The 24,264-nt window shown below is 49.4% G+C and overlaps 1 protein-coding gene across 1 annotated transcript in view; it reads left to right on the forward strand.

Moving 5' to 3' along the window:
* The first annotated feature begins 10,893 nt into the window (after positions 1–10,893).
* The window catches only part of GABRA3 (gamma-aminobutyric acid type A receptor subunit alpha3), a 66,366-nt gene continuing 52,995 nt past the window's right edge, over positions 10,894–24,264 (forward strand). Inside the window, exon 1 of the mRNA XM_042876499.1 lies at positions 10,894–10,971. The gene's annotated coding sequence lies outside the window, so the exon portion shown is untranslated. The remainder of the gene's footprint in view (positions 10,972–24,264) is intronic.

The following is a 24,264-nucleotide window of genomic DNA, read 5'->3' on the forward strand; positions in this document are numbered from 1 at the left end:
TCAGAGCTGAAACAGAACCCAGACCTTCCTCTCTTCCCTCCTTCCCTTTCTCCTTTCACTCCTGCTGCCGGCTTGCTGCACCTATTTGCATCTCCAGTGCACCGTTTCTCTTCTCTGTCAATTTGGTGCACCCTTCCCTCCTCCATCCCTGAGACTTCTTCAGAGCCAGCAGCCCAGCATTGTCCACGCTGAGGTGATGTAACCTGTATTTCTGCTACTTCTTTCTTCCAATCTCTGCTGCCTAAAGCCAGGGCCACTTTTCTTCCACATTTGGAGAGAGCAATGCACTTTGCTAATGTAACCTTAAATGACATCTGAGCTGGATGTGTGTCCCCAAGGCACAGAGGGCTTGGCCAGTAAATTATCTAGTCTGCCAACCCACTCCCACCATGCCTGCTAACCTGTGTTCCCCTGTGCCATATCTCTGTTTCCTGAACACCTCCAGGGACACTTGACTCCACCACCTTCCTGAGCAGCCTGTTCCAATGCTTTACCATTCTTTCAGAGAGAAAAAAATTTCCTAATATCCAATCTGAATATCCCTTGGTGCAACTTCAGGCCATCACCTCTTTGTTCTATTGCTAGTTACCTGCGGAAAGAGACAACCCTCACCTTGCTACAACCTCCTTTCAGGTAGTTGTACAGAGCAATAAGGTCTCCCCTGAACACTGCTTACAAGGGAGCCCTGGAGATCACATTGTCCAACCTCCCATTCCCTTGCAAGTAATCCATACCTTGTAACAATCACAGCCCTGATCAAAGGGGATTCACATTTTCTCAGATAAATGCTGTCTGCCAGCGTGCTCTCAATTTCTCTTCCATTGTAAGTCCTACGACCCCTCCCCAAATTGTCACAAGGACATTTCTCCCTCCAGGGAGGACAGCCTGGAATGTGCTGGGGACTAGATGACAGAGCTACTGCTTCCCCCCTCCTCAGCTCCCTGGGGGGAGGATGCTATCTCCTGATGCAGGCTCAGATCTACAGCTGCAATCCTCCTACCAGCATCTTCAACCTGATGGAGAGAAGCAAAGATCATCAAACTTTGTTTCCTGTGTGGCCCTGCAGGACATCTGCTTGACAAGTTTTAAACACACTCTAAAAGAACCCATGCTGGCACAGGACCCCTCAGCTGCCCTGCACTGTAGGTTCGCTCCACCCCAGACCTGCATGCTCCCTTCAGCTCTGCCTGCTCCACAACAGCAGTGTGAGCAGGGAGGTGGTGTGATGTTGCAGGGAGCGAAGAATTGTTTGCTTTGCTGTATCTGATTCACAATGGAAGTGCAGGGGTCAGGAGAAGGCTGTTTATCATGAGAAGGTGTCCTGATTAAGTCAAGCAATGATGATGGCATCTTAAAGGAGCAGATGAGAGGTAGATCATTGCCTGGGACTGGAAGATCCGGGGGAAAAAACAACCCCAAAATCCCCTGGTGAGGGGTCAGCATCAGTTGGGCATGTTGCCAGCCTGTGGTCCCCAGGAAAGCAGAGCATTCTTTCACGATGCGGGGATGACAGCCTCTGTTGGCATGGCAACATGGGATGCTGCAGTGGGGATGGCCGGGCAGGAGTTTGCAGTCGGCAGAACGGAGAAATGTTTGATAGATTAAAAATCCACCAGCCGCACACCATCGTCCTCCCTCACTCGCTCCACCTTGTGCTGCCAAGTTGAATAACTATGTTGTTATGGTGGGAGAAAAACAGCATAATCTGAGCCCAGGCTGTCAGGGAGGAAGGAGCGAGAGCGTTTTCTGCTGATATCCTCTCATTTCCCTCTTTTCCTTCCCAGCACTCCTTTTGGGGAAGCAAAGCCAAGCAGTGAACGAGGATCTGGGGTACAAGTGGGAGACCCAGGCACTGTTTGGGCTGTGGTATCCCGCAGATCTCATCATCACCCTGCACAGCTTTAACATCCTCACTGCAGGTTGCACTCTAAATTAGATTAAAAAAAACAAAAAAAAACAAAAAACCAGCAACAACGAGGTTCAAGCATGAGGTAATTCTTGTTCACTTAGAAAGCCTGAGGAAACAAAAGAGTGAAGAAGTAGGGGGGTTAAAAAGCACATCTGCTTGCATGGCCAAACCTTCACTGCTTCTATGCAGAATCTCTGAAGTACTGGTGAGGACACCAGGGTTTTCTGTGCAATTGGCAGTTGCAGAGCTCCCTGCTGCCACTCTGGATGTGATGTGACTCACAGGGGTTTGCCCATGCACCCTGAGCAGGAAGGTGTGTGTTAACCTCAGGCACATAATTTAGGATAATTTCAATTATTTTGGATGATACCAGGCTAAATATTTTGCTGTCTTTTATTCAAGTATCTCAAAGGGATGTTCTGCTTTCTCCCTGGCTGGGTCCTCAGATTGGTCCTGGTTGCACTTCAGGTCTCTTGTGAGGGTTCAGTGAGGTTTTCCCCCCCATCTTCTGAGCACCACCCAACTTTCTGAACAGCTATGCAAGGCTTTTATTTCACACCTGCACTTTGCATACTGCTGCTTCCTGAACCACAATAGCATAAACCAAGAGATGACAAAAGGAAAAGTCACCTGTGACAGCAAAAAAAACACAACCTCAGGACAGAGCAGCCTCTGGGGAGTTTTGTCTCATGATATGGCAGCTGTGCCAAGATCACGAGTGCACCATCAGACACTGACTGCCCCAGCCTGCTTCACCTGGGGCATCCTCCACCCACTCACACCACCCATTGGGCCATGGCTCCATTTAAGCTCAGGCTCATGCACCCACCCTTTGCTTTGGGCTATGCTGTAGCTATCTCTGAACGTATCTCTTAGATGGTACCTAGATATGCTTTGCAATCTTGTCTCTGGCTGGGCATTCTGGTTCTCGTTTGTGACAATAGGTAGGACGGTGCTCAGGTACAATGGAGCTGTACACCCTGGTCTCTTTGATTCTGGCCTTATCCCTTCCTGTGGGGCAGTTCTGCCTCCTTGATACTGAGTGGGGCAGCCTGCTGAGAACCCTTGTGTAGCCTGCATCCAAGAAGAAAGGCAGGTACCAGAAGTATAAGGAGGTGCTTAGCTGAGTTCCCTACATCCCATTTTCTCTTTGTAGTTGGGCAGAGCCTTTCATGGGGCTAGACAGAGCAGGATACCATTTCCTAAACAACCCTTAAGATAATAAATTAAGGGCTTTCACTTAAAATGAGGTGCTACACAAGGAGCAGGGGTCCCAAGGTCACTCAGGAAGTCTGTCAGAGAAAATCAGTGATTAGCTGTTAAGATTCAGCTTGAATCTAGATAGGGTTTTAGACTGTAAATTTTGCACTCTGGTGTGATGCAGCACGATCTTGAATGTGTGCGTGGTGTCACAGCTCCTTTTTAAAATGAGGAAAGCCATAAGGGCTGGGCTGTGGGAAGCACAAAGAACAGCGTTTGCGCCTCCGGATCTGCTTTGCTTGCCCCTGCTGTGCATGCAGGAGCACGGCGCCTTTGCAAGGCTGCTTGGCGCTGGCTGGGGCTGTCCTAACAGCTGCAGGATGGGATGCGTTGGTTCTCGCTGAAGGCTGAGCGCCCAGCACGGAACGGGGAGAGAATGCCGCTTCTCTGGAGGGGAGTGTCGGGGGTGAGGCTGCTGTTAACCGTGCATACAGGGAGAGCTCCGCTCCAGCAGCTTTTCGCCGGCAGTGGGTGGCGGAGGGAATCCCTTTACAGGAGGAGCACGGCTGAGCCCAGCTCCTGGCAGGGAACCTCCCCAGGGCCCGGTGAGCTGCGCCCTGCCCAGCCCTCTCCGAAGGAGTCTTTGAGCATCCGTTCCTCTGTTCTTTTCCATCTCCCCCTGCGCATCCACCTCCCTCTCCTGCATTTCTTCTGCCTCGCTCCACACCGCTCTGCAGCTTTCTCTGCTCAAAATAATTTCTGCTCAGGGAATTCCTCTCCCTCCCTCTTCGCTCTCCTGCAGTATTTCTCTCTGGCCTTTGCCCCGGGATATGTAGCTGAGCATTAGCACAAACATCATCTCTCGCTGGTGATCTGGAGCAGACAAGATGACTTTAAAGCCCAGCAAAAAAGCCTTCCTGTGAAAACATCTTGTTGCAAAAGCAGGGCATTAGCGAGGAAGGCATTGCTCTCCAGGTGGGGTGTTTGCTGAGGAATTATTCTAAGCACTCATCGTCTCGGCGAAGTGCTGCGTTCACCCAGGGCGCTCACAGCCTGAGCAGGAACAAACCCCCGGCCTGGCAGCGGCAGCCCTGGGCGCTGCTGCCAGCATCCATCTCCTGTGCTGCCACCGGGAGGTGCCACCTCCAGCAGCGCGCCGTGATGCTGGGGGGCAGCCCCGCAGCCACCCCCAGACTGCAGCAAAATCTGCGCTTAATCGCCGGCTGATCTCAATCGGGGCACTTACCGATTGTAAACGCTGTGTTTTTGTGGGAGGTCTCACAGGTTGGATTTGTTTTGTCTTTGTGGTGGGGCTGCGGGGTAGAGAGGAGACCTGGGTCCGTTGGTCTGTCTGCAGCCTGTTCTCATTCGGTGCTGTTCCCTGTTTCTGCTTTTCATTTCAGACCTCTTCCTTCTGCACTTCCATCTACTGATGCTTTGTGGTTCCCCTGCTAAATGCTGAGGGGACCTGAGCAATTACTGCCTTATGGCACACGTTATGTCTGTGGTAAACCTATTTCTTCACCAAGCCTTACAGGCACAATTGTTAGGGCGCTGTGCATGCCACAGTGTGTTTGCAGCAGTTGCTGATCAGAAATTTCTTGAAGAGAAGAAAGCTGTGCCTGTAACCTTCCTTTTAAAATAGAACAGTCTAACCTGAGTGTGTGATGGGGTTAGAGGGTCTATTTTTAGCAAAGTGCTTCAGGTGAGTTGGAACTTTCCCTTTTGCCTGTGTCTTCAAAACACTGCTTCCAGCCTGGAGAAACAAGGCCAGTAAGGTTCTATTGCTTTTCAGCTCTCCTGGTGCTGAGTTTACTGTCTGATATGCTGCTGAAAATTTGGGCATGGTCTTTCAGCTGCAGCCTGAATTGCTCTGTGTCACAGTGTTAAGTAATAAAATGAAGAGAATTATCGTGGGTATGCAAGGTTTGCCAACCTTGTGGTCTTTCCTTGAAAACAAGCTAGGATGTGTTAGCAGCTGCTCTTCAAGGTTTCTAAGGAGAGTGACCTGCATGAGTTTAATATATTGCAAAAGGAGGTGATGTTAACACTGTAGCCAACAGGAAGATGCAAAGTGTGCCCTTATCCTGCTGGGGTAAAGCATGGAGGGCTGGGGGTGCCATCCGCCCAGCTGGTGCTCCCAGCCACGGGGAGAAGCTGTGCTGATAAAGGACCATGATTTCAAAATGCATTAGGCAGCACTGAGAGTTGTGTAGCTTTTTCTAAAAAATGCTTTCCCCTGCTGACTGACAGACCAGTTCCTTGGGGAAAGTTCCATCTAACCCAGTTCTATACCTTGCACTTAACACGATGGATCTCCTTGCTTTCCCAAAAACTCCTCACTTACAGCAAGCTCAATTGGCACATTCCTGGGTCAGACATATCTTTTTTTCTTTTCCCAAAAAGTCGTGCTGTCATGCCTTCACTGGGCTGCTCTTAAAGCTGGCACAGATAGCAGCACAGAGAAGAGCTGCCATGAAGTTTGCATTCAGTTAGTAAATATTCATGCTGACTTTCTTAAGGTGAGTGGCTTAGCAGCTCAACCGTCAATAAGAGTGCAAGGCTTCAGCTCTTGGAGCTTGAGGCTAGAAAGGCTGATTAAATAAGGTCTGTATAGGGGGTCCTTACATTTTGGATGACTGACACTCCTCATCTGATGAGCCCAATAACTTTATGTGGATGAAGGCAGAGTATGTTTGGCAAGGCCAGCTTGTTACAGCAGCTGCTTTGATTTGCAGATATCTTGTCAACAGAAGCTCCCATGCAACCAGCTAAATTAGGAATGCAGTTGCAGGGAATGTAATATTTAATTATCCTTGCCATTAAAAGTGTTGTATTTGATTTCTTTTCTTGGCTATTTCAAACCACAAAGGTCACTATTTTTTGGCAGAAATGAGGCAAGCAAGTCTTGTTTAGCCATGGGGAGAACAAGGGGTGAAACTAAGTCAACTTTTTACTGCTGAATGTAGAGCTTTGTATTTGAAGCTTGGCAAAGGTGAGTGCTTGTGGTCCAGCACAGTGCCAGGTGTAGGAGTTGCTTAGCTGGGAGAGCGGGTCTGTAACTCATGGAAGTGTTTATTTGGCATTTAAGCTCTCCTCACTGGTAGCTGATAAGGGTGTCCTGTGTTGGACCTGAAGTCCAGGGGATTACAAATGATCCTGAGGGAGACTGAGGGTGAATGCCAAGTAGTCTGTGCTGTCAGTGTGATGGGACATTACAAATGCAGCTTATCCTCACTCTGACTGTCTGGGGCATGATGGGTCAGGTAAGCACAAAGGGGCTGAGGAAATCTGTAGCTAAAGCTTTAACCAGAAGGCAGATGCTAACTGTCAGGGCTGCCACAGAAGCAGGTCCTGACTTGTACCAATTCTGGGACCTGTTTGCAGTGTCCTTGTCCCAGCTGGGCTAGTTCTGTTCTGCCAGAGCCTCCTGGGGCTGCAAAGTAAGGCAGGAGGTGCTGCTTATGTTAAAGGCAGCCCCTCAGCACTGCCTGCTGGGGTGCAACAAAGCTCTCTGAGCTGGTCTCTGCACCAGGGCAAAAGTGATGCTTCTTGGAGCTTTCCTTAGCCAAGCACCAGGCTCCTACATGAGCACTACAGCATCTCCCTTCTGTATGCCATTACTATAAATGTATGCTTATTCAAGGCTTGCCTGCTGTTCTGCCTGAATGCAGTGGTTAGAGCACTGAGACAATGTGCTACCTGTCATGCCTTGTGTCAGCATATGGTTTTGAAAGGTCACTTAAAATATAGCTTCAGTTCATCTTATTGTGCTGGCTGTTCTGTGCCAGGGAATGTTGGGGGGCTGCACGCCTCCCAAGAGTCATCAAGTCAAATCTTCAGTCTTTCTGGTGCACTGATGTTTGGATGCCAGACCGCCAGATTGTGGTGTAAATTGTGGTGTAAATTGTGGTGTAAAGCTTCTCCAGCTCACCAGCAAAGTATTGCCATTGAGGTAAGGATCCTGGACCAGTAGGGGTGTAGGAGACTCCTTCCGAAAGCACTGTTCCTCTGCAACATGTCTGTGGGATGCTTCTGCAGGAGACAGGACAGGAGATCAGGTAGGACTTCTGGAGCACGGAATGGAAAAGACTAAGATAGCTGGGAACTGGATAAGAAAAGGCTTTCCTTTATCAGACCAACTTCTGCTTTCTTCTTTCCTCCCTCCTGTTCAGTTGAGAGCACACTAGCATCTGGTGAGACACTGTTGTGACTCCTATAGAAAGGCATGTAATGAACACAATTTATATACCACTATCACACCTGGTAACATATAAAGACATTTAACACAGGAGAAACTGCCCGCTCCATGGGGATTGAGGACTGTGTTTGGCAAAGTAAGCACTCTGCCATAAAATGAAGAGATCAGCTATGCTTGCTGGAGCCAGCAATCCTCTGTTCTGTTTAACCCAGCAGTTTTCACACTGTGAGAGTAAGTATGCTCTTTATATCTCATTTCTGAGCTGGGTGCCCTGTTGCACAACAGCTGTGACAGAGGTGATATGTTTCCCATTAACACCTTTACAGGCTGCTTAGTGCATCTAGGGCTCCTAAAGGGTGGGAGAGAGGGAGATAGCAAAAGCCACTCTGGAACCTGAAGCTGCTGGCCATGGCTTATAACCAAGCTCTTCTCCCAACCCTGGTGGCCTGACATCTTTCCAGCTCTGCAGGTAGTGCAGAAGAGTCAACATGTTGAGTTCACTCTTGGTCTTTGGGAGTGTGGCAAGGAAGGATAAGGATAATAAGAAGGAGAGGAAGAAGCACAGGCTGCACAGAGAGGTGGGGGAGTCACTGAACACCTCCAGGGACAGGAAACATGTGGATGTGGCACTGAGGGACATGGTTTAGTGGGTATGTGGCGATGGGTTGGTAGCTGAGCTTGGTGATCTTAGTGATCTTTTCCAATTCTAAGTGGAAGCTGCCAGGGAACTGTGAGCAGACCTGGAGCGTGGAGACTTGCTGGTGGCTGCTGCAGCTGCCTGTATGGTGTTGAGCAGCACAGGAGATTGGGCATCACTCCCTGCTCCTTCATCCCTAGGGCATAGCAGGTTCAGAGCAGACATAGAGGGAGAGGTAAGGCAGTAGGGTCTGGAAGTCCCTGTGAATGGGGTGCTGCCCAGATGCATGCTGCAAACAACATTGTGTGTCCTGGCTGACAAGGAATTGCTATTTGAGAAATGAATTTGGGGCATGGGGTGAAAATGGGGGAAATGCTGGCAGTTTCATTTCAGGTTAATGAAAATATGATTAACAGTTGTAATTAACTGATGAAACAGTGGCTAGTTCTCTGCCCCCTCCTAATGATTTATGAGATGCAGAGGTTACCTGTGCCCATGGTTTCTGCTTATGGCAGCACTTTGCAACATCTCAAACTTTGTGCCTTAAAATCCCCTCCAGGCACAAGTTGCTGTGGCTTTAACTCCTGAGATGCATATGGGGATGTGCTGCACACCCAGCATAACTGCCTCTGATCCCAGTCCTGTTGTTGGGAGGCTCAACAGCAGAGCCAGAGGCTATGGGTGTGCTGAGAGAAGAGCTGAGAAAGGGTTACAATCTGAAAGAGTAGCTGCTCCACAGCAAAACTGTGGGGAAACTCAGCCTTGATCTCAGATGGCTGAGAGCTGAGCACCTGGGAGAAGCAGGTGCTTTCTAGACACAGGAGATGCCTTTCAGCCTTAAGTATATATTTAAATATCTAGGTGGACTTGTACAAATGTGAGATCTTAACTTAGGGGAGAAAGAAACAGAAAAGCACTGTGTGCACAACCTCCTACTGTGAACAGGACAACTGCATGAGTAACAGACAACTTCCTTTGGCGTATTCCAGTATGAGGGCAGCATTTGTCCCTATGATGGAGACAGATGGCACTTCTGGTGTGTGTGCCCAAGGCAGACAAGAAAGCAATCCTCTGTCCCATCTGATCAGCTTCTGCTTTCTTTGGAGTCATTTTTAGGGATGTGCTTTTGGCTGTAGGGAAGAACAGGTGAGCTTTGCCTTGTTTGTCTGATTGCATATGCGTGATCTAAAAAAAGTGACTATCCATTTCTCTAAGGATACCTGATGAGCATTAAAAATACAATTGCAAGAATAATCAGGTCAGACTTCAAACAAATGCAAGGAAGCAGATCTGTTGAAGAAAGAGATACCTTGTTATGTCATTTTCTCTGAGCAGTTCTTAAAGGCTGATCTTTCTCTTGGAGATCAAACTAAGGTTCTTCAGCCCAGGGTTGGAACGCAGTACTCTTGCCTACAAGCTGTGGGCAGATAAGAAGTCCCAACATGAAAGATAAAAAATGAAACAAACAAACAAACAAAAACAACAGAGAGGGATCTCTCCAGGGTTCGCAGCAGTGTAGGACATGGCAGGAGTAGACTTCTAGGGATGGCCTGTGCCTCTATAGTCTGTGTGTGTGCAGATGTGGTTGGGAAGCACAGTGCACTGGGAGAAGTACCCTGAGGTCAGTGAATTGATCTGCTGGACATGGGGCTGTGCCAGCTTTGGGGGACACCTGGTTTGTGGCAATTTGAAGCCCTTGGAGAGGCATGAGGCTGTTGCTGTGAGCTCACGGTATCACAGAACCACAGAATGTCAGGGATTGGAAGGGACCTCAAAAGATCATCTAGTCCATCCCCCCTGCCAGAGCAGGAACACCTTGGTCAGGTCACACAGGAATGCGTCCAGGTGGGTTTTCAATGTCTCCAGAGAAAGAGACCCCACAACCTCTCTGGGCAGCCTGTTTCAGTGTTCTGTTACCCTCACTGTGAACAAGTTTTTTCTCATTTATGTGGAACCTCCTATGTTCCAGCTTGTATCCCTTGCCCTAGAAAATATTCCATTCCCTTAATTATCTTGGTGGCTCTGTGCTGGACTCTCTCAAGCAGATTCCTGTCCTTCTTGAACTGAGGGGGCTAGAACTGGACGCAGTATTCCCCATGCAGTCATACCAGGGCAAAGCCTCTCTACCCTCTAAACACACCCTCTCTCATACACCCCAGAATGCTATTATCCTTCTTGGCCACAAGAGCACAGTGCTATAGTGGTTCCTGGGGTTGTACTTGACCCTGTTGTTTTTCATTATATTTGCCCTTGCCCAGCTCTCCAGCCTGTCCAGGTCTCACTGGATGGCAGCACATCCTTCTAGCAGCCATTCCCCCCAGTTTTATGTCATCAGCAAACTTGTTGACAGTGCACCCTATTCCCTCATCCAAGTCATTGATGAATATATTGAATAGTACTGGTCCCAGTAGTGACCCTCAAGGAACTCCACTAGATACAGGCCTCCAACTAGACTCTGTCCCATTGACCGCAACTCTCTGGCTTCTTTTCTTCAGCCAGTTCACAGTCCACCTCACTACCCAACTCTTATCCTTGATGTGCCTAGAGACAGAGCCATGGATAAATTGTTCCATCACCTTTCCAGGAATGGAAGTGAGTCTGAGTGATCTATAGTTACCTGGGTCCTCCTTCTTGCCCTTTTCGAAGACTAGAATGACATTTGCTTTCCTCCAGTCCTCAGGCACCTCTCCCATTCCCCTTGACAGTATGTCTATACTGGTATAGTTGGAAAAAATCTAGTGTTAAATTGCTGTTTGGTTGCAGCAGAAATGCAGAATCATGGCTTGAAGCAGTGATTGAGCACCTGGTGGGAAGGCAGGGCCAATCCTGGGGAGCTCAGGTGCATGCAATGTATGTGAATGACCAGAAAGGGTGCAGCCAGGATCCACCCCTTCCCAAACCTCATTTATGGGTTGGCAGTGGAGGTGAGGGTATCTTGCTGGAGATCCCTGCCTACCTGAGAAACCCATGATTTCCCAGATGTCCTGAGATATTGAGAGCAGTGTAAGCGAGGAACTTCTGCAGGTCTGTGGTTGCTGGGTTAAGAGGGCTGGCCAGAGGTTCTGTTGGCTTTGGCCCTAATGCTGATAGGTAGCTTGACAGTCTGAGGTCTACTCTACCTGGGTTAATGGAGCCTATAGTTGAAACCCTGAGTCTCCCTGGAGGAGGGAAAAACAACTTGAACAGCTAACCATAGCTCAGTTTTTGTTGTTGTTTTGTTTGTTTGTTTTGTTTTTGTTTTTTTTTAAGTCTGGATGCAAAAGTATCATCTCATGGTCACTTCACCTACAAGAGGGACGCTTTCATGCATCCATCAATGGGATGCTAACGCTTGAATAAGCCTGTGTTTAAAGTGGAAGTTCATCTGAGAGAGCTGTCTCCCACGGATGTTTCCAGCTATGAGAAATGCACTCGCTGACCTGAATGGCTGTAACGTGTGTGCAGGTGATATTATTTATCTACAGCCTCTCTTAGCACGTGTGCAACCTTAGAAAAGCACTCAGAAGCACATGTTAACGGCTGCCAGAGGTGCTGTGTGTGAAGGGTGGAGTGGTCTCTGAAGACAAGACGCTCCGTCTAACTCAGGGCTTGGGTTTTGCTGGAGACCGGAGAGCAAGCACTTCTCAAACCGTTCTCCTTCCTCAACAATCGGTGGCCAGCGATTCCCAGTGGGCGCTCGCTCCTACGAAGGAGCGTCCCGAAGGCTTCTCTGCGGCCGCAGCTGCGGCGCTTCCTTCGCACGGCTGGCAGAGGGCAGCAGAAGCCACGGAACCGGCGGCGGAGGCGGGGCGAGCGCGGCGGCGCTTCCCGCGGCTGTGGTGTCCGGGGCCGGGGGGCTTTTCCTCTGCGGGAGCGCCGGGCTCCTTCAGGCACTGAGCTCGGCAGCATCTGTTGCGGTTTGCCCGGCCGCTTTGCGGAGTTCTTTCACTGTGTTCGTGTTGTGCGTCCCTCCAGGCTCCTTCCCTAGGCAAGCCTGCAGGCAGCGCTGCGGCTTTAAGGGCGTGGGCATAGGTTCCTAGTTAGAGCGGCTGTGGCTGAAGCCCGAGCAAAGGAGGGAGGAGAGCGGAAGGCAGATGAACGGGAAAAACTTGCTGCTGCGGTGAAGGGATTTGGAATCTCCCCCGATGAACCGCTCCCTCCCCATGAGCCGTTTGGGGCCCTGGGACACCCCTTCTTGGCCCCAGGGTGGTGCACAAACGGAGCCCTGGGCTTGGCTTTGCACAGAGCTTTTTCTCTCCAGAGCAGTGGAGTCCAGCCTCGCATTGATTTCCATTTGAGTCAGGCACTTCTTAAAAGCCCCAGGGGGAGCTTGCACAGCATCTGTGTCTCTGACGTTTCCAGAGAGAGCATCTTGCCAAGTATCTCGGTGTGTCAATAGCTGAGGGAATCCCTTGGTAACCTCCTTCCTGAGAATGCTTCTCTCCAGGTCCTCTGAAACAGGGCACTCTGGTGCCAGACGTTCCCACAGGAACTGCAGCCCTGTTTGGAAAGAGGCCATGATGAACACACTCTGTGGCCACACTGGATGTGGCTCTCCTTCCCTTTGCATTTTAGGAAGGCTTTTTGCAAGCAGGCGTAACCTCACGATATCTGAGTGACTTACACAGGTGTTTAACCCCCTGTAGAGCTCCTCCTGCAGACAGTGTTGTTCTCTGACCCCATCCTGGGTGGCACCAGGGTTGCTCCTTGCAGTGCATCCATCTGCATGCAGCACTGCCTCCTTCTTGGGGCTCGGAGCTTTCTGTGAGGGTGAAGGCAGCTTTGCCATCTCCATACAGCGCATGACTTAATTCTGTAATGTTTTACAGTGATGTGATTATCAGCCCAAGTTAAAAATATTTTTAGCAGCAAGCACTAAGCCCTCTTCTTTAGGGGAATGTCTTGGCAGAGGAGTTGAAGCAGTTTTAAATAGGTGGCTTCTTGGTGAGAAATAACCTTTCCCTGAATTGTCTCATCTGTTTTCACCTGACAAAACTTTCTTTGTTCTGGTTTATTATTATTATTATTTTCTCTTGGGGAAGCTTACCAGGCCTTATCAGCTTCCCCAGCAATGGAAAGCCCACATTGCTTTTCGAGGTAAAATGAGAGTGGAGAAAGAGATTAAGGCAGAAGCTACTGAAAAATATTCTGACTTCTTTCTGATTCAGGTGGGGATGGAAAGATGAAAAGGAAGCAAATTTCCCTCTGAAAATTTCTTACTGTTCTATCTGGAAGAGAGCTTGAAGTAGGAATGCAAGTCCTTAAACAAAAATTCGAGTTCTTAAAAACGTATATTTCTGAAGTCACTGAGGTGCCACTTCTTCTAAAAGGTGATCTATTTTGATCTCAACAGGCTGCCACAACCCGTCCTTGTATCTGGTTCCTGCTAGCAGGGCAGTGCTGGAGCCCGGTGCAGCTGATGCACAGTGAGGTCTGTTTGGTTCCTGACCAGTGGCGCCATCCTATGGCTGCAAACAGCTGCCCAGTGTCTGTGGTGAGAGCTGAAGGGCGTTTCCATGGTAGGGAGGTTTAGCAGTGCTTGGTGAGCATGTCTTGGATGGCTTTTAGGATGACTGGAGTCTGACAGCTCCACTTTCATGTATGTTTTCCTGCCGAGGGATAGAAACCTCTGCCCTGCTCCCTGCCCTTTCTCTCTTACCACTGTATGTGTGGTACAGTGCAGTGTTCTTTCACAGCTTTCCTTCACAGCTGCAGTGTTTAGTGAATGAAGTACTGTCTCTTCGAACAGCCTTCTTGAGAAGCGATGCTTCTTTGTGAGCAGCCAAGCTATTTTGCAAGCCTGGTCATCTCTATCTTGATCTCACTGGTCTGTCTTCCTGGCCCAGTTTTTTTTCCTTGGCTTCATTTCTAACTTTCTTTGAGCAAGGCTTCAGTATTTTGCATGCTGATGTTAATGAAATGTTCAGGCAAATAAGCCTAATCTTTAGGAGCTGGAGGAAGAAAATTAAACCCACATCTCCTTACCTTATCCTCTCCCCTGTACTGTGCATTTGCATCAATATATTCCAATTATCTGACCTCCCCATAGATCTCCTCTGAAGCACCTCTGCCTCACTGAATGCATGTGGTATCTGGTGCTTGCATTCAGTGTGGCTCTTCAGTCTTTCTTCTTTTGCCCATTGTAGGATCTGCTCCTTTGCCTATTCAAGTGCTGCACAGTAGTACTCACCACCATTGTATCTGACTGATTCACACATGGTAATGAACTTAATTTCACACCGTCACTACAGGGAGTCAGGTTATTTTTATCTTACATTAGTGAAAATTGGCATGCAGTTCTTCAAGGAAAAAAAAGCAGTGAATAGTTTTGGCTGTCAAACTGAAGATATATAGGGTCGTGATTTTGGAATACTTTACTCCCAAAGGTCCCTGCAGCGAAGCTTCTCCTGGGTAATAGTGGCTGCCCATTACACCTGTAAGGCAAACCCAGGACATCTGTAAAGCAGGATCTGCTGTGCTTCATTGTGCTAATTCAGTCTGGCTGTGAGGTGGAAAAGAAGTTGCTGCAGTGACTTTCTCTGCTGCAGCTTCTGGCACTTTGGCTGGCATCAGATCTGCAGTCCACTGAACAAGGTCTGCTGGGCTCCTGGCAAAGCACGTGGCCACGCACCATGTGTGTAAGCTGACTGCAGCCTCCTGGAATTAGCAAAGCTTTCATTTCTTACTTTTCTGATCACCTCTGCAACTGGAAATTATCAGGTCTTCATCAAAATCTTGGTGCTTTGGAAGTGGAGAAATTTCTGCTTATGGATGAAAATGTCCTTTTGGAATCCTCTGATTGGAGACCTTTCAGACTTGCTCCAGAACATGTGCTTTTCTAAACCCCACCTCCACATCCTCCCTCCAGCCAAGGGGAGCTGTCTGGTGGTTGCATATGCGATGCCCAATGCTACCCCTTTTGTCTAAGAAATTAAAACAAAGTAACCTGATTAACTAGGATGGAAGGAATTAAGCCTGTGTTTGTGGAGATGAGGATCAACAAGGTCTCTTAACAACACTTGTTACTCTGGGCTTCCTTTGATTGGCATATCAGCAGCTACATGCCATAAATTACCAGGATGGATTCTCCTGTGCATCTAAATGCAGAAGTGAGGCAAAGTGTTATTTTAATTAATATCTGGTGCATGGTTTTCCAGGTGCTGTGCAGCTCCTATCTTGTCTTGTAACCTCTGTTCTTTCAATTCTAAAGTCCTATCTGTGCTAACAGTACTGCATGCCATCCTTGAACCTGCTCCTGGCTTTCTGTTGCTCCCATGTCCCTTGACAGAGACCTTTCCTTAAAGTAAGTATGTTTGTGTTGCCTTGAGGAGATAGGAGGGGCTTAGGGACTGAGTGACATGATCTCTTGGCAGGTTCTAGGAGTTCTCCCAGGTGATGGGCTGGAGCTGCTGGCATGGATTCTGGAGTGAATTAGTTTGAGAGGTGTTCCTGGATGCCTGTGGGTCCACAGCAGAAATCTTGGTGCTCCCACTGTATTCCATTAGCAGCAAAGTGTGAGGTTGCATACCTTGGATTAGAAAGCACTTGAGGATGTCATTTACTCGGGCAGATTTCCCAGCTGACTGAGCATTCCTATTCCACTAATTATGAACCAAGAGGGTGTTGTATGCAGTGGAACCCAGACAAGAGGAGCTTTCCTCTCTAATGGGGGCAGGTTGGGAAAAAGCATAATGGATATGCTAATTGTTATCCTCTCCCATTATGTGCAATCAGTTGGAACAAAGTAAAGCTTCCTTTGGTAGCTCCTGAGAGATGTGGTGCTCAGATGCTGCAGCTGGCTCCTTCCAACAGCTGGCATCCGAGTCAGCACTGTAGATGAAGTGTATCGGGAAGGGATAGCTCAGAGCCAGGACTGGCTGGAACTGGCAGCTTTTCTGAAGTCACCTGGAATAGCCAATGCAGGACTGTGTTGTTTTGTTTGTAGCTGGTGTGGGTCACAGGAAGATGAAGTTGCTTTTTCAAATTTCCCAGAACTGAAGTTTGGAAAGTGTAGGGCTGAGAGGAAGCAGTGACCTCAAAATCCTACCAACCTCTGGCTTCCCTCTGCATAGGGCTGCTCTCTGTCAGGTGGTTTGATCTCACTCCTGCAGCTTTGGGGCAGTTTACAGCATCCCTCTTCTCAACTCGAGTGTCCTTTAAATCCCCAGGCCCGTGTTTTCCTATTTGGCATTGCCAGAAGCTGTGCATCCCCCTGCCAGGCAGCTGATAGCAGCAGAACATCTGCCTGCTTCTGTGCCCCGTGGATATTCCTCCTGAGCATAGCTGCCTCGCTCTGCCATGTGTCTTCCTATCATCAGATGCACAGCTCCTTTTGCTGGCTTTTGCTGTTTGTCTCTGATTTAGTTGCACTAAAAACCCTCCTGAAGCAGATAGGTCCTGGAAGGGCCTTGTCTGTTGGTGGTGCATTTGTAGTAGCAACTGGCAGATGGATCCTCAGTGCTCTGTGCAGGAAAAGGTACCAGATCCTGCCCTGGTGCTTAATGCTGTCTGCTGGTGGGCAGCCTGGTAGGGGGACGGGATGAAGGGAGGCAAAGAGGACTATGTAAGCCTCCACTTTGCACCAGTTCCGACAGGCAGCTGATGTTGTGGTTTCCAACATACATCTGAAGGTGTTTCTGAGAGTGGGAGTCACTGACAGTGGTAAGGAATTAGGGATGAAGTGGACTGGAACTGGTGGTTAAGCTGTCCTCCAGCATGCTTCCACCCCTGGTACTAGCAGTTGCAAATGGCAGATGCATGAGGAACTGCCTAAGTGCCAGGGAGATAGCCGTGGACATGCTTGGGGCTGGAGCCGTCCCTTTTTTGGTTGCTTCACTGCTTGCCAAGAGAAGGTTATCACAAACCTTTCTAAGCAGCTCCTTCTCTCATTAAGTGAGCTCTGGCTCAATGTTGCTTCCCACGGGGCTGCTCCAGGAGGCAGAGATTGGAGTGTCCTGTCTCCTGCAGCCACCACTCACCTTAATCTCATGAAGAGCTCTTATTACCCGAGTCTCTGCTGTTTTGTTTCAGCTAGTGGATCTCATCAACACTAATTATTAGGCAGTCTCCTGTTCTTCAGCTTCCTGCAGTCCTCATAAAGTTTACCAAACATGGCAAGATATTAAACCTTTCAGGCACCATAGCACAGGCACTGCAGTGGCATTTAGAGTCCTTGTTAAAGCAGCAGATTCAGCTGATGTCTTTAGGAAGAGTCTTTAGGAACTTCTTCTCTCCTGCTGACGGGCTCCATTTACAACAGAGTTGTGTGGCTAACTATCCTGCCTGATGGAGAGGATCCTAGAATTGCTACTTCAATGAAAGTACAGCCAATCTCTAATGCAGTAAGTTCTGGATTATGTCAGAATTGATACTTCCCTTGGAATTTATGGTCTTGGTGCCCAAAGCTCAGCCACATCTTTGGGCCAGGAGGTTTGCTGCTGTTTGGTGTACAACTATGAAAAGGGCTCAGTTTCATTAAGCTGTGATGAGACCAGTTTCTTTAAAAGGAGAGACTCAATCTGGCATAGAAAGCTGAGGAAGGTGTTTAGAGGGAAGGTAGGACATGGGATAGCGTTCTGTGTAATTCGAGCATATGGCATTTTCCTGAGACTTTGGCTAATGCTGTCAACTCCTGCAATTTATTGTGAATCTCCTGTTGTTTGGCTCTGTTTCAAGCTCCTGGTTTTGGCTTAGTGTCATGTCACTCTCCACACAAAATAAGTTCAGTTTTCTGGGGCCCAGAAGGATCCCAGATCAGAAAAGCAAGCCAGCAGCCATCCTAAAGCCAGCCCTCCCTAAAACCAGCCTTCCTATGCAGTTGATTTATTAGCGTTATGCACCTAAATTGCTTAAGCATATTTGGATTTCACAGGCATACACAATGTTAGAAATAGAAATGCTGAAGCATCTAAAACCTCACGACTCCACAGGGGGTTTTTTGAACTGATGCTGCTATTGTAACTGCAAAAGAGATGTGCCTGTGTCTAGGTCTTTCTCTCCAGGTTCAGTTTTGCCCTTGCCAAGGGACTGCAGGACAAATACAGTTTCTTTCAGGCCCATTAGTTTTTATGAATTTGTTCTACTGCCAGCTTATATTTCTTGAAATTCAAGACGATGAGCTAGCCCTCCTAAAAGAGCTCTGGTGCTTCTCCATGTAGCTGGGTCTGCCTTCTGGATTTTTGGATGGATGCATTCTGTCAGAGAAACAAGGCTCCTGCTCTTTGCTCTTACAGCATCTGGGGGCACAGACCTGGAGCTCAGCAATGGCGTGTAGGAAGCTTTTTAGCTCTTTGAGTTGTTGGATGGATGTATGAGCTGAGCATCTATGTAAGACTGAGATATAGCCATCCCAAAGGCCATGTGGATTTTACTGTACGTGTTTGAATATGGTAAAACTCCAGATACACTGGGGTTCTTATCTGAAGCAGCAAGGATTATGTGATGCTGTAGTGTTGTGTAGCACCTTGGGCATCCCTTGGCATTCCATGTAGATCAGCACCTTTCAGGTCTAGGAAAAGCAAAGGTAATTTTCCTCAACCTTTCCACACTCCCTGTTTGCTCAGTCATGGCTTGCCTTGGATCTCAAGTGAACCATCTGAAAGCTATGCCCTGGCCCATTGCCCTCCTGTTTCCCTCCTGCACACTGCTGCAATGCACCAACACCTACAGGTGGTGCTTCCCTTCTCGACTGCTTTGCCAGGTTTATGGAGACTGCACTCCTGGTGGTGGGAGCCACCTTGGCATTTGATTCCAAGGTTAAGCCCCACCATTGAGTTCTTGAAGTGTATGCATGAAGTGACAGACTACATAATGTATGTTGTGGGATATAAAGGTAAAGCTGTCTCACAAACCCTGAGATTTAGGGTAGGAGACTTTCAGTGTGGGAAAGTTTGTTTCTTATAGGAACCAGAAGGTTTTTAGCTCCACCTGCTTCCAACCACCCAGCACAGGAGATGCCAGCCAATGGGTTTACTGGTAAAGTGGTACCCAGAAGGCAGTCCTGCTGAAATAAAGCTTTGAAGAGGGCTACCACTTTACACTGTGCTGGGGGAAAGATTGTTCTTAGGTGTTTCTGAGGCACCAGGGAGAGCAGAACACTTTAGGTGGCTTTTGTCCCCTTCAGGGGCTTCACTGTGGACGTGCTGGAGTGGAGAAGGGAGGAGGATTGCTTACCATGGAGAAAGTTGTTACCTTTCTACCTCAGCCCGGTGCTGTGCCTGCTTGCTAGGTTCTGGCCAGTGGTGCAGCCCTTCCTGCACACTGCTTAAGACTGAAGTTCTGCATTACTGCAGCAGCAACCCCAGGCTCTTCTCCCTGCACAAAGGAGGAAGACTTTGTATGGGTGGCTCCAGTTTGCCTGCGCACTGGGAAAACCAACATCATTTTGGTTCTGTTCCTTTGTGTCGCTGCTAGACTCTGCTTGAGGGCTGCAGTGTGGTGCACAGCACTCTGCCTGTGTGGGACAGCCCTGAAGGTTGGGATGGCAGTCACAAAGCTGCCAGCGGTGTGCAGGATGAGCTGTGACCCCCATCTCTGACCGAGGTTGCAGGCAGGTGGCTGATTTATGGCCGTGGTGAGATAGGGGTCTCTCAGAGTTAAGCTGTAGGCGAGTTGCCATGGAGACAGGCTAATAAAGCACCAGGCAGCAGCCAGCTCTGACGATGGAAGCCCTGCTACGGGTGCAAGGAGCGGGTGGGTGGAGAGAAGGAGCAGCTGGTATGGTGGGGATGGAGGGTGAGCACCAGGAGAGTGGGACAGGAGTTGGGTTTTTGAGATGGCCCTGGATGCTCTGAGAGGGAAAGGGGTGAAGGGAGAAGAGACTCTTCTTCCAGCCCTTTTTGGGAGGAGTATGTCAACATGGTACTTTTCGGGGTAAGCGGCAGCCTTTGATGAAGGAGCTGGGCCTGTGTGCATCGTGGAGCATCTCCTGTTTTTGCATTAGCTACTTGTTTGCTTACTGTATGCAGGTTGGTTTCTTTCTCAGCAGCTCAGAGGGCCTCAGAGAGGATGAGTGGGGGTGTCAGCTTGCAGAGGCCACCCAGTGCAGGACTAGTGCAACAGACTTGTGGCCACGCTCATGGCTAGATTGTTTGTAGAGAAAATGGGACTTGCCCCATGCCAAAGTGGGTGCCTGCATGCAAGAACCACTCTGAGTGGAGTACTCTCCTAGTGCTGATGAGCCTTCAGCCTCAGAGCAGGTTTCCAGCACCCAGCAACTCTGGGGAGCCACATGTCACTGGGTCACATCTCCATCAGCACACTGCTTCTGCTCTTTGGTGTTCCTTGGATCAGCGCTGTACCCTGACTGCTGCTATGTAGGAGCTGCAGCTCCCTTGAGTGCTGGATCTGGGTGTCAGCTGGAATGAATGCGGATGGCACAGGCTTGCTTCAAAGAGCTTGGATGTGCAAGACCTGTGCTGCACATCCCTAATCCCGTGATCCAGCCTGTACCTTCAGAAAGGACCATCCAGTCTAAATGCTTCACTAGGCCAGCAGTTATTAAATCTGCAATCCTTCTCAGTGCAAGGGCACTGTAGTATAGATCTAAAACTAAGCACACTTCTATTCTGGCTGGTTGAACAGGGTGGCAGAAGTGAAAGGCTTAGCTAATTATAAGCAAGATATTCCCAGGCTGCTGTACTTCCATTTTGAGAGATTACTCTTCAGTAATATGGTGACAGCCTGAAAGTTTAACCTTGATCATCATAAAAAGGGTTTTGCCTCAATACCATCTCATTCTGGAGTGTGCCAGAGTTCAGGTAAGCATTTCAACAAGTAAAGGAGAGGGTTTTTTTCAGTAGTATATTTTAAGAAGGATATAAAGCTTTATGATGGAGGGATGCATTAAAAGATAATTGATCACAGGTCTCACATGATGTTTTTATGCCTCTGAAATAGATGGATGTTATCTACAGAGACTGATTTTTAGGGTAGGGCTGTATTCTTCCAAACAGAGCAAAGGTCAAGACGATTCTGGCTGACTATGAGCAGCTATTGATAACACTGCCTTCTCTTTCAGAAAAGGTTTCCTAAAGCAGGGCTTCCTGAGCTGGTTAATGCCTTCTCCCCTGGCCAGAGTCTCAGCTCCCCTGTTGATTAAAGTTATCATGTGCTTCTGCTGAAGACCCTTGTGTCTTTATGTCACTATCCAGATGACAGGAGTACTCTCCTTCTCTATGATTAGTTGGAATCTGCACTTACTAGGATGAAAGAGGTCTATTTCTTCCGTTAGGATTGGGGCTTCCTTTGATATCCCCATTGCGAGGAGGGCTGGCCAGCCCTTTAGGGGCACAAATCATGCAAGGCTTTGGAGCCTTTCCAGGAGGAGTGGTGTCTGTGACTTGGCTGGTAGAGATTCTGATTACTGCTGCTTGGTTGGCTGGTGGTAGACCTTGCTGTGGGGCACAGGTTCCTGCTCTGCCAAGGGTCTGAGTGTGATATGACCTGGATCCAGCGCATCTGGAAGGATGAGAAGGGTGCAGTGTGCACATCCACTGACCTCCTTCTCACTTATAGTGGCTTTAGGTGGGGTACCTTTTGCAGTGCTGACAGCTGTCACTGCTCATGTGACAACATCCTTCAGCTTGTGCTTCTTTCAGTCTCTGAGAGGGAAAGGGGTGAAGGGAGGAGAGATTCCTCTTCCAGCCCTTTTGGGGAGGAGTATGTCAACATGGTGCTTCTCGGGGTAAGCAGCAGCCTTTCTGTCTGACCCCAGTTATGGCCACTTCCCCCCCTTTTACAAAGGGAGTCTACTACATGTTATGGCTGCAAGGGGAAAAATTTTGTATAATTTTGGACTTGTTAGGAAAACTTTTTCAATAAAGAGCTTCATGCCCAAGACTATTTCAGGCTGCTGGCAGTGGCAGAGGAGACCTCTCAGTGAGCCAAGAAGGCATCTGGGAGTGGAGTGAGCTATGCTGTTCCTGGGGAAGTCTGTATTGCTGTTGCTTATGGATGAACAGGCCTCAAGAGAACCACGTTCTCTGTTGCCTGAGACTATTGTTAGCGCTACTTAAGCCTATAAATCTTGGAATGTTCTTCAATATGAGCCATTTAGGTCTTGAGTCACTTGTCTCCGGATACGCTTGTCTTGCTGATTGTGTTTCATGACTCTTCTTCTACCCAAGGCAGCTCTTGCCAACAGCTGAGTCAGTTTGGAAAGGAGGAAGAACAAGCATGAGGGCCTCCTCTGCTCTGATCCTATAGGGAATCAATGCTCCTGAGTTATCAGGGTCCTGTGCATTGCCCTACCCCTGGGAATGGTTCACAGCTGTGTTTTCCCATGGAGTGTCACTTCCCCATGGGAAGGTCGTAGCTCAGGTCTTCAGGACTCTTACTTCTCTGTGTGTTGGGCCTCCTGCTGCGCTCTCTCCTGTTCCCTTGCCAACACTTATTTGCAAGCGTATAAATTAGGAACAGAAGGAGATGTGCTGTGGAAGAAACTCTGAAGTAAGCAGAAACTTGGTGTCAATAAGTATGACTGGCTTTTGTTGTTCCCTGGACTCTTCTGTGTGCTTTGAGTGGGAGATGGGACTCGATGATCTGAAATCTCTTCCAATGTGAATTTTCCTATGTTTTCCCATCATTGTGAAGGAAAAAATATAAAGGTCCTCTACTGCTGCACACATATCTCACTCTTCTCTTGAGTAATGCGTTAGATTCTTCTGGGAAGCAAGGATTGGGCTATGGAAATGCAGAGAACTGATACTTGGACTGGATTTAACTGTTTACATGCTCTCCTTCATATTCTTGCCACAACATTTTTAGTGCTCAAAGGTATTTTGGAGAAGGGAGTGATACTTATGGTTATCATCCTTCCTCATCCCAGACCCTCATTGGCAGAGCAGTGGTTATGTGCCACAAAGTCACAGCTGCGGCTGAGTCCTGCTGAGCGTTCCACCAGGAGAGCTCTGCAGGGACAATATATTTTGAGTGCGCCTTACTGTCAGCTGTTGTCTGCCCAGCTTCAGCTGTGGGGCTCTGCAGAGCCTCCTGATCCCAGCTGGCTCTGGCCGGTACGTCCTGCATTGCTTTGTCTGGCATCGCGCTTCCTCTGGGATCCCCGCACCGCCACTTCGTCCTTGCTTTTACTGCCTACTCCTCGGAGCATCTGAACCTGTCTTCCTCCTCCCGCCCTTCCTCTAAGGGAGGAGGAACAATCTGCGTTTGTTTTCCTCTGCGTGCCGTTTTATTGCAACATAAACCTCCAGCAATTCCAAGTTGCAGTCCCAACTTTCCTGCCAGGATTTGGGCCTTGCGGGGACGAGGCAGCAGCCTGATAGGGTTCGGGGTACAGCACCCTTCGGGGTGCCGGCTGCCTCCTTGCAGAGCCTCAGCGCCTCGGGGAGCGCCCACACTTCAACAGGTAGGTGCTGGGAGCAGCCCGCTGTGCTCCGCTCGTCCGGCGCTACGGAAAGGATGCTGGGCTTCAGCGGAGGGCTGTGACATCGCTTGGGGCAGGGAGGGCGGCGGGGTAAGGGAGCTGCCTCCCGCTCCGATCCGCGCAAAGCGGGTGGTTAAACCCTCCTCCGGGCCGCGGGGAGGAGGAGGAGGAGGAAGGCGGGGGGATGCTGCTTCCCTCCCTCCCTCTCTCCCTCCCTCGCCGCGGCCGGAGGATCGCGCAGGCGGCGGCTGGCAGCCCGGGCACGGCGGGCTCGGGGCCGCGGAGCGGTGCGGGCTCCGGCCCCCCCCTCCCCCCCCCGTCTGGGGCAGCCGGCGCGGCGGTGAGTGCTCCGCGGGGGTCCCCGTTTTGTTGGGTGGGTATCCCTCGCCGGGCGTGGAGATGGGCGTGCGGGGAGGGGCTGCACCCCCGGCTATTGTCTGTCGGCCGGTGAGCGGTGGGGGGAGAAAGGAAGAGGACGGGGCGTTGAGAGGGAGCATCCTTGATGCCGCAGCAACTCCGGAGCACGTTCGTTCGGAGCAGAGCGGCAGCCCGAGCTGTGCGGGGGACCCCCGGCCCGGCCCACCCGTGCGGGGAACGGGGAGAGAGCAAATGCCTGAAAGAGAACGGGATGAGCCCGGGTCCTGGAGCTGGACGGCATATACAGGGGAAGGGCTGAACAGAGAGAACAACGTAGTAAAGCAAAGTCAAATTTCCCCCTGAATCCCATAGCCAGGCCTAATGGGCATCGATGCTGAGTTGGGATTGGGATGAGGAAGAAAGGGAAGGAGTGGGGTGGTCTCTGAGAACACTATAGGAGGGAAGGGAAAAAGGCTCCAGATCCTCCTCCTGCAAATTAATGGGACTGAGATATGGATCATTTAAAAGGAGCAGCTTAATGCAATTATACATTAGGCAGTTCTCACTGCAACGTTTATCCATTGTTCCCTGCTTTGCCT

Source organism: Lagopus leucura, unplaced genomic scaffold (assembly GCF_019238085.1).
Source record: "Lagopus leucura isolate 7727_CA_CO unplaced genomic scaffold, USGS_WTPT01 Super-Scaffold_100016, whole genome shotgun sequence".
Lineage (NCBI taxonomy): Eukaryota > Metazoa > Chordata > Aves > Galliformes > Phasianidae > Lagopus > Lagopus leucura.